Source organism: Carya illinoinensis, chromosome 14 (genome assembly GCF_018687715.1).
Source record: "Carya illinoinensis cultivar Pawnee chromosome 14, C.illinoinensisPawnee_v1, whole genome shotgun sequence".
Classification (NCBI taxonomy): domain Eukaryota; kingdom Viridiplantae; phylum Streptophyta; class Magnoliopsida; order Fagales; family Juglandaceae; genus Carya; species Carya illinoinensis.
The window spans coordinates 1140347-1152248 of NC_056765.1; the positions used below are offsets into that span (position 1 = coordinate 1140347).

General features: G+C 35.5%; 1 non-coding gene across 1 annotated transcript; it reads right to left on the reverse strand.

Annotated features, from left to right (window-relative positions):
• Positions 1–5433: 5433 nt before the first annotated feature.
• On the reverse strand, positions 5434–5552 carry LOC122295224. Its single transcript, XR_006237888.1, has one exon. It is a non-coding gene; the product is annotated as a 5S ribosomal RNA (ribosomal RNA).
• Positions 5553–11902: the final 6350 nt, after the last annotated feature.

Below are 11902 nucleotides of genomic sequence, written 5' to 3' on the forward strand. Positions count from 1 at the left end.
GCAGCGCTCCCAAAGCTCAAGTAAAGGGTCTGTGGGTTGAGAAGGTTTGATGAGAGATCCGATTATAAAACCAAGTTTGTTTTTGGCTTGGAGAGCACGATGGATCGAGCGAGACCAGGTGGCATAATTGTGAGTAGTAAGAAGATCATGGACAAGGGTTAGGGCTGGGTTATCGCCATGGTCAAGCCGATATGGATTTGCCGGATCATTGAGGTTGAGGTATGGAGATGAGGCGTTTGATTTTGGGTCAGAGTGAGGCTTGGGGGATTCGTAGCTGGGAGTTTCCATTGTAAATGCTCTCGATGGCTCTTGATACCATGTAAGGAAATGAAAGGAAGGTGCAGTAGAGCAAAGGAGAAACACAGAGAGCTAATCAATGGAGGAAAAATGCTATTATGATTCCATTCAAGCTACTGTTCACAAGACTGCTATCGAGCATATATACAGAAAATCACCTAATAGACTAACAAACTAAACCTATTGTAGTATGCCAGCTAATAAGCATATGCAAAAAAGAATAAAAGAATATTTAATGTATACGACAACTGAGAATATAAATAACTAAATATGTAAAACGACTTGTAGCTTTAGTCTTGGCCTGTGTCTCTTGACACCCATGCTTCTCCTAAACATCTTCTAGTCTTTATATATGCATTCATTTAAATGCTAGCACCTGCGTCATTCTATATGTATTTTTTTGTTACTGACTCACTATCAATTCAGCTAAAATGTTATAGTCGTCTTAGGATTTGGTTTTTCAAATTGAGAGAGAGAGAGAGAGAGAGAGAGAGAGAGAGAGAGAGAGAGAGAGAGAGAGAGAGAGAGAGAGCCAACAGACGGAGCTTATTAAGTTCATTAACTTTTAGTTTGGATTTGCAAAGCGTTTCACCTTGTCTCTTCTCATCGTATCATTATAACCTTCTCAAATTTTCATACAAAATATAATAAATAATTTAATTTTATCAAATCTCAATTCAATTTTTTTTAAATTTAAAAAAAAAATAATATTAAAAAATAATATTATAACAATATTTAATTTAATTTTCATCTTTCATTTAAAACAATTACATCTTATCTCTGAATCCAAACCATTCATATATTATGTGAACCCTCGCTATCCTCCCTGATATTTATTTTTATTTTTATATAGAGTTTAAATAAATATGAAAATTGAGTTTTATTTTTATTTTTTATAGAGTTTAAATAACTATGAAAATTGACTTTATTAAAAGAAGTTGGTAGTTTGAAACTTTACCCATGCATATCTCCGCAAGTTAAGATCTTAAACATCTACAATATTAATTGGACAATTAAGGAATCTTGATCCAGTTTGGAGTAAGCAAACAATCTGGATCGTATTGGGTTGGGAGCATCGCTTATTGTGTAACTTTCCTTCAAGTATAGGCCCCTGAATCCTTTGAAATGGCAAAAACTAGCTAGAAAAGAGAAGATTATAACAATTTCCCCTTTTTTCATCTTGATGCATTAAAGCTTTGCAATGGCAGATACAGGCAACTTCAAATCTTCCCAATCTTCAACATCCAACATAGAGAAGTATGAGTCGACCATATCCTCACTAACAAGCTCCAACTTAGAGGGCTCCCACTGAATGGAAAACCAAAAATAAGGAAACCAGAAATGGAATTAGCCAAATAAATCAAGATTTATGAACATCACAGGATAATTGAAATGCAAAGATACAGAAACAATTCTCATTTTACCTTTGGGTTCTTATCCTTGTCCAACAGTATAGCTCTACAGCCCTATATTAGAAGGAGAGGTGTTAAAATTGTCCACAAAAGAAGAAACTACTAGCTGAAAAAAATACTTTAAGCAGATAACCTCAAAGAAATCCCGGCTGACTTTCCCCAGTCGGATATGACAAACCATTCTATACTCGTGAACAAGGCATTGACCCACACCCTGGAGCCTTCCTTGTCTAATCTGTTTGCAAAAAGAACACAAAGTTTTAATGAAAACAATTTAAAATGATCTAGACAACATCGGATGATTACTTAGTTTTGATTTATCAACAAAGGTGTTACGTGAATTTAATTTCTTAGCTGGGATGGTATGGGTATGCAACAGATGCTTTTTCCCCCACTATGATCAAGTGTTCGCTTGGCTATGTTTGACAGGGATGTATATTTATCTAGATTCAGAGGGTTTCATATTTCATTTATGGTGGTAAAACTACAACAGAGACTTTCATGCACAAAGTGATGACTTATTTTTCTGTACCATGAAGGTCAGTCTTTTCCTTTTCATAAAAAATTAAAAATGGCCCATTTATGTTTCAGGGGATCCAACTTGATTCTCCAAAGATTCCAAGTATTTTGATCATGACAGAGCCTAACCAAAAAACTCCTTACACGTCAAATGAGTAATGAATCCTTGTACAAATGTGAGATCACCAAAACCTTCACATCATTAAACACTTTTACCTGATGCTAACAACATTATGATTAATGAAGATAACCAGTCTGGGGGAAAAGAATATAGTTGTGTGGGGTATTGCACAACAAATATCATTAACACAACCAAAGTTTTTACCACTAGTTTTAATAACATGGGGTTACTGAGTCTTTCTGCTTCCTTACCGATCTCAAAGAAACCTTAAGGCTTGTTGGAGATGCTTGCTTCAGTGACTTAATTGTCGCAGATGTCCAATCATCTTATTCAATGCCTCTCTCCCCACAACAGCAAGCATAAGATCATGGTCAGTTAAGTGGTAAAAGTTTTCTCTTTTTACGTGTGAAACCAAAAAGAATACAACTTAAAGCACTGACAAACTTTCTAAAATAACAAATGGGACATCAAATTCAGTCTCAGTGCCGAAAAAAAATATCTATATCATAAACTTACAAGGGCAGATAAAATATCTTCGATTGTTCTTCGAGAGAAGCACCTATCAATTAGATCCAATCTGTTTCCAATGCAACCACGAAAAAAGATCTCGAGTTTATTAAGAAAAGGATTTAAAAATTCAAGGATCTTGGATGACAACACAATAGGCAGCCTCGTTTCAGAAAATTAAATATTAGTTTTTGAATTAAATATGGTTCTAATAATGCAATTAATCTTTGAGATGTGGTTCCTTTGTCCACATAGAAATGATAATCACCACATACTAAGATGATACAAGCAACACTGCAACAGGTCATATCAATAGAACTTTTTTCGCCTGAGGCATTGCAAATTAGATGTTTAAACCTGAGATGGCAACTTTGTGACATTTGTAGTGTCCGTTTTCAAGTTTTCCAAAAATATTCTATAGTCCTTATTAAACTATTTTTTTTTATTTTTGTTTCTTTATTTAATCTTTATCTGATGCCACCTTCACCACCTGAGTCAATGTCTAGGGATAATAAACTCCATTAATTATGCTATTTGGAGGGACCATCCCAATCAAAGGGCCCTGGAACGTATAAGAAGGCCCATAGTACAATAAAAATCAAGAAGCCCAGAGAATGGGCCCATGGGTCATAAAGGGATAGTCAAGAAGAGTTTGAAGAGAGATATGCATGGCACCACCTTTAATGGAAGGATAAAAATAGCAGGAAGTGACACGATTATTCAAAATCCTGAGTAGTGATCCATTCTGATAAATCCTAAATGAGATAGGTACAACAAAAGAGCCTATATATATAGGTAATCTTTGATAATTAGAGAACTGGAATACAATGACCTCTTAACTGACTTAAACATCAGAGTGTTTGCAGGAGAAGCCCTCCCTCAGGCTTCATTAGCGAATTACGGCCGCATAGTGGAAGATTGAAAGTGAGACACGTCCCTAACATTTGGCGCCGTTTGTGGGATATTGTGTGATTCAGTGTGGTTCTTACATGCCAATTGTAACATGTTCAGTAGCGAGCCAGACGATGGACGCCTTGCCGTCATCTTTGCAAGCGCGACTAGCAGTAGCAGAGATAAAATTAAGACAAGCCCTGGAGGCTATGAGAATCTTACAAAAAGAGAACGACGACTTAAGACAAAAGAACGCCAATTCTCATAATGTTGATGTGCCCGCTCACAAGGAGCAAGGTGAGGGAGAGCCACATTGCAGGGTCGAAAAGGATATTGAACGAATAGAGAAAGAAAGAATGCATGATGAGTTGAAGGAGCTGGTGGGAAAATATGAAGAGAAGGAAAAAAAGATGGGCAATTCTTCCTCGGTGGAGAGTCTACTACACCAAACGGATTTGCGATACAGTGCATGTATTATGGCTGTGCCACTCCGGCCAAAATTTAAAGTTTCCCAAATAGATATGTACGATGGGTCCAAGGACTGGTAGATCATCTGAAAAACTTTAAAACTCATATCACACTTCACGATTTCCAAGGGGAGATTGCGTGCCGGGCTTTCCCTTTGACCCTGAAAGGGACAGCTAGAGGGTGGTTCGAGACCCTCAAACCGAAGTCAATAGACAGTTTTGAAGAATTGGCAAAGCAGTTCTTAACCCAGTTCATGCCTAGTAGAAGACAATGGTGTTCAGCTGCCTACCTATTAAAGGTTAAGCAAAAGAAGGATGAGAATTTAAAAGCCTACTTGGTCCGTTTTAACAGAGAATGCTTAACAACGAATGACCAAGATGAGAAGATCACCCTAGCCGCCCTTTTAGGAGGGGTATGACCACGCAGTCCTTTTATGACAGAGTTGGCCCGAAGGACTCCTTCCACCCTCAGGGAGTTCATGGACAGGGCAGATGATTTTGTCAATGCAGAAGATACTTTGCAAGCCTTGGTGGACCGTTGTAAAGAAGAGAAACAGGCAGGCTGATAAGAAGGGTAAGCCAAGTAGGCGAGAAAGATTGAGGGAAGGGCGGTCAGATCGCAACCTCAGACTGGTGCACAATAATCTAAGCATACGAGAATAGGAGAGAAAAAAGGAAAGTCACCGCCATATCAAAATGGGCAGTTGGTACTACAAGTATCATCAGACAAGCTCGCATTGGACTGAGGATTGCACGACTATGAGAAAGAGGGTCACTGAGTTAGTAGGAACCGATGAGTTGGAGCAAATGGTGGTGGAGCGGTCAAAACCTAGAAGGCGTCAGGAGACTAGGCAAGGATCAAGTTGGAGTTCTAGTCCAGAAAGGAGGCATCACGTTAATGACCGCCAAGAAAAAGGGGTGAGATCGCTCCCAAGAGGCGACAGGAACAGGGCACCTATAGGAGAGATAAAGACTATAGCAGGAGGTTTTGAGGGAGATGGTGTTTTCGCATCTGGTCGAAAGGTGAATGCACGGAAGGCAATATATGAAGAAGTTTTTGTAGCAGAAAGTGCATACAAACAACCAAAACTTAGCAATGAGCGAATGGTGATATTCTTTGAAAAGGCGGACAAGGAAGGAGTCCTGTACCCGCATGACGATGATCTAGTAATTACCCTCGTAATAGCAAATTATATAACCAGGCAAGGACTTCCCAGGAGGGGTACAACACGAGGACTTCCCAGGAGGTCACCCATCCTAGTACTACTCTTGCCCAAGCATGTTTAACTACAGAGTTCTGATAGGATCCGGTGCATTAGTGCTGGTATGATCGCACCCAGCATTTTCACAACAACGAATTTGATCAAAGTGAATTCCGTCCGCCAGAAGGCGAATGGAATTGGCGGGGTAACTAGAGGGACCATCCCAACCGAATGGCCCTGGAACGTATAAGAGGGCCCATAGTACAATAAAAACCAAGAAACCCAGAGGATGGGCCCATGGGTCATAGAGGGATAGTCAAGAAGATTTTAAAGAGAGATATGCATGGCACCATCTTTAACGAAAGGATAAAAACAGTAGGAAGTGACGCGATTATTCAAAATCCTAAGTAGTGATCAGTTCCGATAAATCCTGAATGAGATAGGTACAGCAAACGAGTCTATATATACAAGTAATCTTTGATAATTAGAGAACTGGAATACAATGACCTCTTAATTGACTTAAGCATCGGAGTGTTTGCAGGAGAAGCCCTCCCTCAAGTTTCATTAGCGAATTATGGCCACACAGTGGAAGATTGAAAGTGATACATGTCCCTAACACTATCGGTTGCATTTCAAGCAAGCATTGGACAATTCTTTTTCTGAAAGAGTAACATGCATTGTGTATTCATCCCAAAGTAATCACATCTTGCCAATCACACCAAAACACTTTCAAATGGCAAGTATATAGGGGGATTTACATAAGTTTCACAATGATGAATTTGTCTTTATTCATGCAGGGGTTCTAGCATAAAAATGCATAGACATGCATGCAAAGACATGAATAGAGATAATTGCTGATTTAAAAAAATGAGTAAAATCCTGATAGGGTTACTAGAAATAATGGAATTTAACTAGAAATATTTTGTCTTGTAGGGTTACTTAAGACGTGTTACAAAATCCTCATATTTGATGACAAGTTCCTACTTCCTATTGAAAGAAAAATTATAGTCCATAATTAAACTATAAAACTCTCTTAAGAATCTCAGCAAAATCTGTTACCATATGCTGGTTGGACAAACATATCTGAACTGATTATTGTCCTCTTTCCTAGCTCATTAATATTGGTTTTGTGGTATTAAAATTAGATTCTAAAAAATATATCATGGCATTTTTTTCCCTTTCTGATTATTTCTTACAAGTAGTTGTTTACTAAACAAAAGATAATTTGTGTATAATTAGGCAAATTTAAAGGATGAGGTGATAGAGATTTCAATCTTTCCGTGCAAGCATCTTCTTATTATCTTGGTAGTGCGGGCCCTTTTGAGGTATGAACTATATACATAAAGCCATGACAACAATTATATTGCCTTTCATATTGTGTTTATATATTTGAGGAACAAACCGCATTTGTTTGACTCAATTGTGCTATGCTCGTCTCGGCCAAGCCTAGTTGTTGTAGCATGGCTTCTTTTACATGCATATGTTACTTTTATGTAAAGACTTAGTTTTAAAACATAGTTTTCTTAATTTCTAGGAAAGAGGCATACCGAGAACTAATTTGGTCTTACTTTGTATTGCTAAGTTGTAATACACAAGGGGAACACATAATGCAACGATGACTTAATTATTTTCATCAAATATTGATAATGCTTGTGTTAATCGTGGTTTGATTCAAGTTAATACTTGAATTGCCAACTAGTATTATGGTGTGTAAATCTGTTCATGAAGATATGCTTCATAGTTTGCATCATGGCAGTTTCGGTTTGTAAGGTTTTCAAGCATGTGTTTAGGCATGATCCTCATATAGTGAAATGGTTAGAATGAAATTTCAATTGCTTTTTGGGTTTTCTGAAGTTGGTTTTGTGATGCTCATATTTTAAGTTCAGCACTATTTAGAGTATATTAACATGTAAGTTTGGGAGTCAAGGTAATGTTGGCGGGTCAAAATGCAACTTCTCATACATTTATAGGTCCAATTGCAATTTTTGGAAATTGAAGTATATGATCATATTGCTGTTTTTAGATGGACTGTAGTGAATACATATGGTTATTAGAGAATATGATTGTGCTATTAATATGTATGATTTATCATGTGATATTTTCTTATTATCTTCCTCTGTCACAAGGGCATTAAACGTCAATTAATGGAATGTTTGGATGGTTTAGTAGCTGTAAGCAGTCTTCCTTTCTTCATTTGCATTCTTGCCTATTTATAATAGGTTGTCCCTCTATTATGTGTTTTAGTTGTTTTGGTCCTGAGCTGAAATTCAATTGAATTTGAGGTCTTAGCATTGGTGCTTTTTTTTCAAATGATTTAGGTATTTTTGGGAGATTGATTATGGAAATGAGCAAAGAACACCATCTAGATTTCTTCTTTTGGACTGTTGAGGTATACTCTCTCTCTCTCTCTCTCTCTCTCTCTCTCTCTCTCTCTCTCTCTCTCTCTAGTTCTAATAATTGTGGATCCTTCTTCTTTGTTTTTGTTAGTTATGAAATTTTTTACTGTCCTTCGATGGTAGTTTGTAGAATATAAAATCACTTCCAAGTTTTCACAATAATGGGCGAAGTGGATTGTAAATCATCTGGACTTTATGTACTTAATTAGGTTATTCTGGAGATATTTTATAGCTACTAGAATTTAGTAGTTGAATGTTATTGATCCATATTTGAAAGCTGTATGGAGATTACCTTTTATGCAGTAGGGTTATTTGGGAAAATTTTGTGAGTTTAGTTTCTATATTATTTTCTTAAAATGTCACAGAAGTAATTATTATCAACAAGCTTATACAATATGCATAATGTGCTTACTCCACTTTTGAAGCACTTGGTATCTCTGATTGAGCATTAGATAGGATACTGATTCATTTTGGGGTTTGTCAAATTATAAATCCTATACAATATTCATTGCCAACTCTGTAGTACATCAATTGTGTAGCGCTTTGTTTCTTTCTTTTATTTGCATGTTTTTATTATCCGCCTCCAAAATAAAATATAATTTTCATTTTTTCTTTCTACCACCCTAAATACGTTCAACAAAGCGTACATTATTTTGCTCCTTTCTATTGTGTTTATGGTGTTTACAGCACAAATTTATCATCTTGAATGGAGTTGACAGTGGGGTATCATTTCAGTTATGTAGCAAAAAAAAAAATTCTGTTATGGCTATTCATTGTCTTTTCTTGAGTTTGACTCATTTTTTGACTATGATTAACCCTTTATTTATATGTGTTAAACTAGTGGAGATGAGGATGCATTTATTTTAACACTTTTCTTGTAGATTAATAGCCTAAGTAAGCAACCAAGGATTTTATTCAAATTAGTACGTTCGATTAGAATTTTCTAGTTTGTTGAGAGCTACCCTTGCTGTTTATGCTATGCTTTCACAAAAAAAAATAATGTTTCTTCTCAAGTTTTATTCAACTCTAGTATGCTTAGTTTATTTAGTTGAGATTATGGTTAAATGAGGGATGTTTAAGAGCATAAATGTACTTAAGCTACTAGCTGTCCATGGTAGTGCAGAAAATTCTGTTGTGCACTTTGTTTTGAGGCTTCAATCAGTCCATTTCACCCCCATTTTTTGATACACTGAAATATAAAAATAAAACTTGTGATGGTTCAATAAACTAATAAATTAATAGTGGTTCAATGAACGAATATCTCTATTATAACTTACAAGAACTAAAGACTTTGAAGTAACTATTGTATTAATCTTTAGTAGAGTACATGTATACATATTATGTACTCGACAGGAAAGTGGGAGCTTTTTTTATTTTTTATTTTAACTGATTTATCCAAGCTGGCGGTTATTTGGATTATTTGATTTCCATCATCTTAATTAGTAATGTGCTTTTTTATAGCCCACTATTTACACTTATTTGAATTAATTGATTTCTGATGTATTGCTTGCTTTCCTAAAATCTGGGCATTTCATGTTGATAAATTTTTTTGAATCTGACATGCCTTTACTCACCAGGTTTAAGCATATACAAAAACCTATAGCTGATGTTTGCATTACAAAGGAACAACAAGGACTTGTAGATTTTGATAATGTGTTCTCAATATTTAGTAGTTGAATTGTAGGTTCTGGGTTTCGATTGGTTCACCCCACTGTATAGCCCAAAACTACATTAATGTGAATTCCCAACTGAGTTTGGATGAATGAATTACTATCAGTTATTAAATTAGATGAAAATGGTATTCAAAGATTTGAACGTGGTAGTCCTACATGTTCTCACTGCATATAAACCAAGTTCATGTTTCCTATTTCTAATTCTCTTGTATAATTGTTGAGGTGTGTGGCAGTTTGGGGTTAATTTAAGTAGCTGTACAAGATGTTTTAAAACTGTTTTGGGTGTTGTATTCAGGCCGCTTTGAGTTGATATTGGTTTTTGGGATATATTATTGGCCGATTAAGTAATATAATTTACGAAATGGTGGGTTATTCACCTTGCTCCATCCAAGAAAAGAAAAATCTAGATACTTCAGGATGTTAGTCGAATCATCAAACCATCAAGGTCAAGTAGAAATTAGTATCTGTGTTTAATATTTTACTCAATTTGTTAACTATGGGGTTTATTTTTTAATTTTTGTTGGGAAGGGGCGTGGGCAACAGTGCTTCCTAGTGGGTGAAGATGCTCTTTGAGAGATGAAGAGTGACATGGGGACGGATGTAAAGTGAAGTCAAATGTAAGAGAGATGAGCTGATTGTGAATATGTATTAAGAACTATGACAATATTTAATTAACAACTTGAGATCAAGTACACATAAGCATACAAGAGAATACCTTTTAACCATTGATTTCTCTGCTGAAACTGATGCCCATTTACTGTGATCAGTGTAGTTTGAAAGCAATGGAGACCTAAATAAATATCTAAGTAAATTGTTTGTAAATTTGTACAGGAGTTTTGGTTTGAACAGTTATTAATAACCTTCTATTGTTAACAATACAATTTTTTAGAATTCTATAAAAAAAAATGGTTTTTCTCTAAAGTTGTACTTCACTTGAATGAAGTTCTACTTTGAGATTAGTAAAGTAGTTGAGACAAATTTTTGGGGGAAAAGAAGGTACTTGAGGTAGTGATATTGAAGACAAGGTAAAAGTAGTACTATATGCCTACTTGATGACATTATTGTCTGGATCATTGTTTATGACAACTTTATAATGTTTTCATTGCACTAAAATATAGAGGTTATGTATTATCACATATTGATGTTTTGGAATTGAACATGGATCATGTTGTTTCTAGAATCATCTTGTTTAAATCAGAATTCTAGTAACTATATTTTAGCTACATGACCAAAGTTGTCAAAGTTGCTTAAGTTACCTCGAATTTGAGTACTAGAAAATACATTTAAGGACTTCTGCATTGTTGAGAGGGCTAGTGGGATTATTCCATCTTTTTTGGTTAAAATTTGTACTCCAAAGGTTATGAGATATATCCAAGAACGTCCAGGTAAGTGAGTTTGTTGTTATTGATGTAAAAGTCACTAGCTATGGGATGTGTATTTAGAATCGACTTGTTGCACACAAAAAGTATAAACCTGAAACTTAGTGCATGTGACTGGGTGGTTGGAATTTTGTTCAAATGTGATCACAAAAGGCCATACGAGGAAAGCTGTCTAGTATTATTGATAGCTATATGAGTAATTGATAGGTCTTTTGGTTTATTGAAAGGGCTCTTTCGCTCATTGTACTGGAATTTTTACATTTGGTGTATTTAGTATGTAGAGCATTCCAAATGGATTATGCATTTGTGCTACATATCAACCCAAATGTAGATTGACACTCAATGCATAATTTTTTTTCTCCCTCCCTCTTTCTTTATTATCTCTCTCTTCTTCATTCCATCTATCTTATTCTATCATTTATCTCTCCATCTTTTCATTAGTTTATTTCATTAATGAAACATAGAACATTTGTAGAAGACATACAGTTTATTTCATTAGATCTAAGGCATACAGTTTTGTAGAAGACTTCACCATTCATGATCTTATTATCTTCACATGTGTGCCTTGTGATCTCAGCTTAAGTTGTATTTCAGAGTTGTTTTGGGTTGATGAACTTTGCTAAAAGTGCTTGTTTCATTGCGAAGCGTGTTGCTTAAATTGCAATGAAATACTTTTTTTAGGCTAGTTTTATGTTTGCCATTTTGGCAATTGGCGATTATAAATGAGCATCAAAGTTAGTGATTGACTTGAGTATTATTTTCTTGTTTATCAGATTGTATGCTCTATGAAATTAATCGGTTTACTTAATGGCTCACTTGGTGTTATCATTGCCAAATTGGAGTTGGAGAGATGGAAATATAAAAAATGCAATAATGAATTCTCTCCACATGATGCTGTTCCACCCAACCCACAATGCCCAGGTGCACATTGTTATAGCTAACTAGATATAATTTTTAGATATAGAGGAGCAAGATAATTGAACAATTTGAATGAATGTGCACATTTTCAATTAATGTTTAGAAGCAATAAATGAGTTC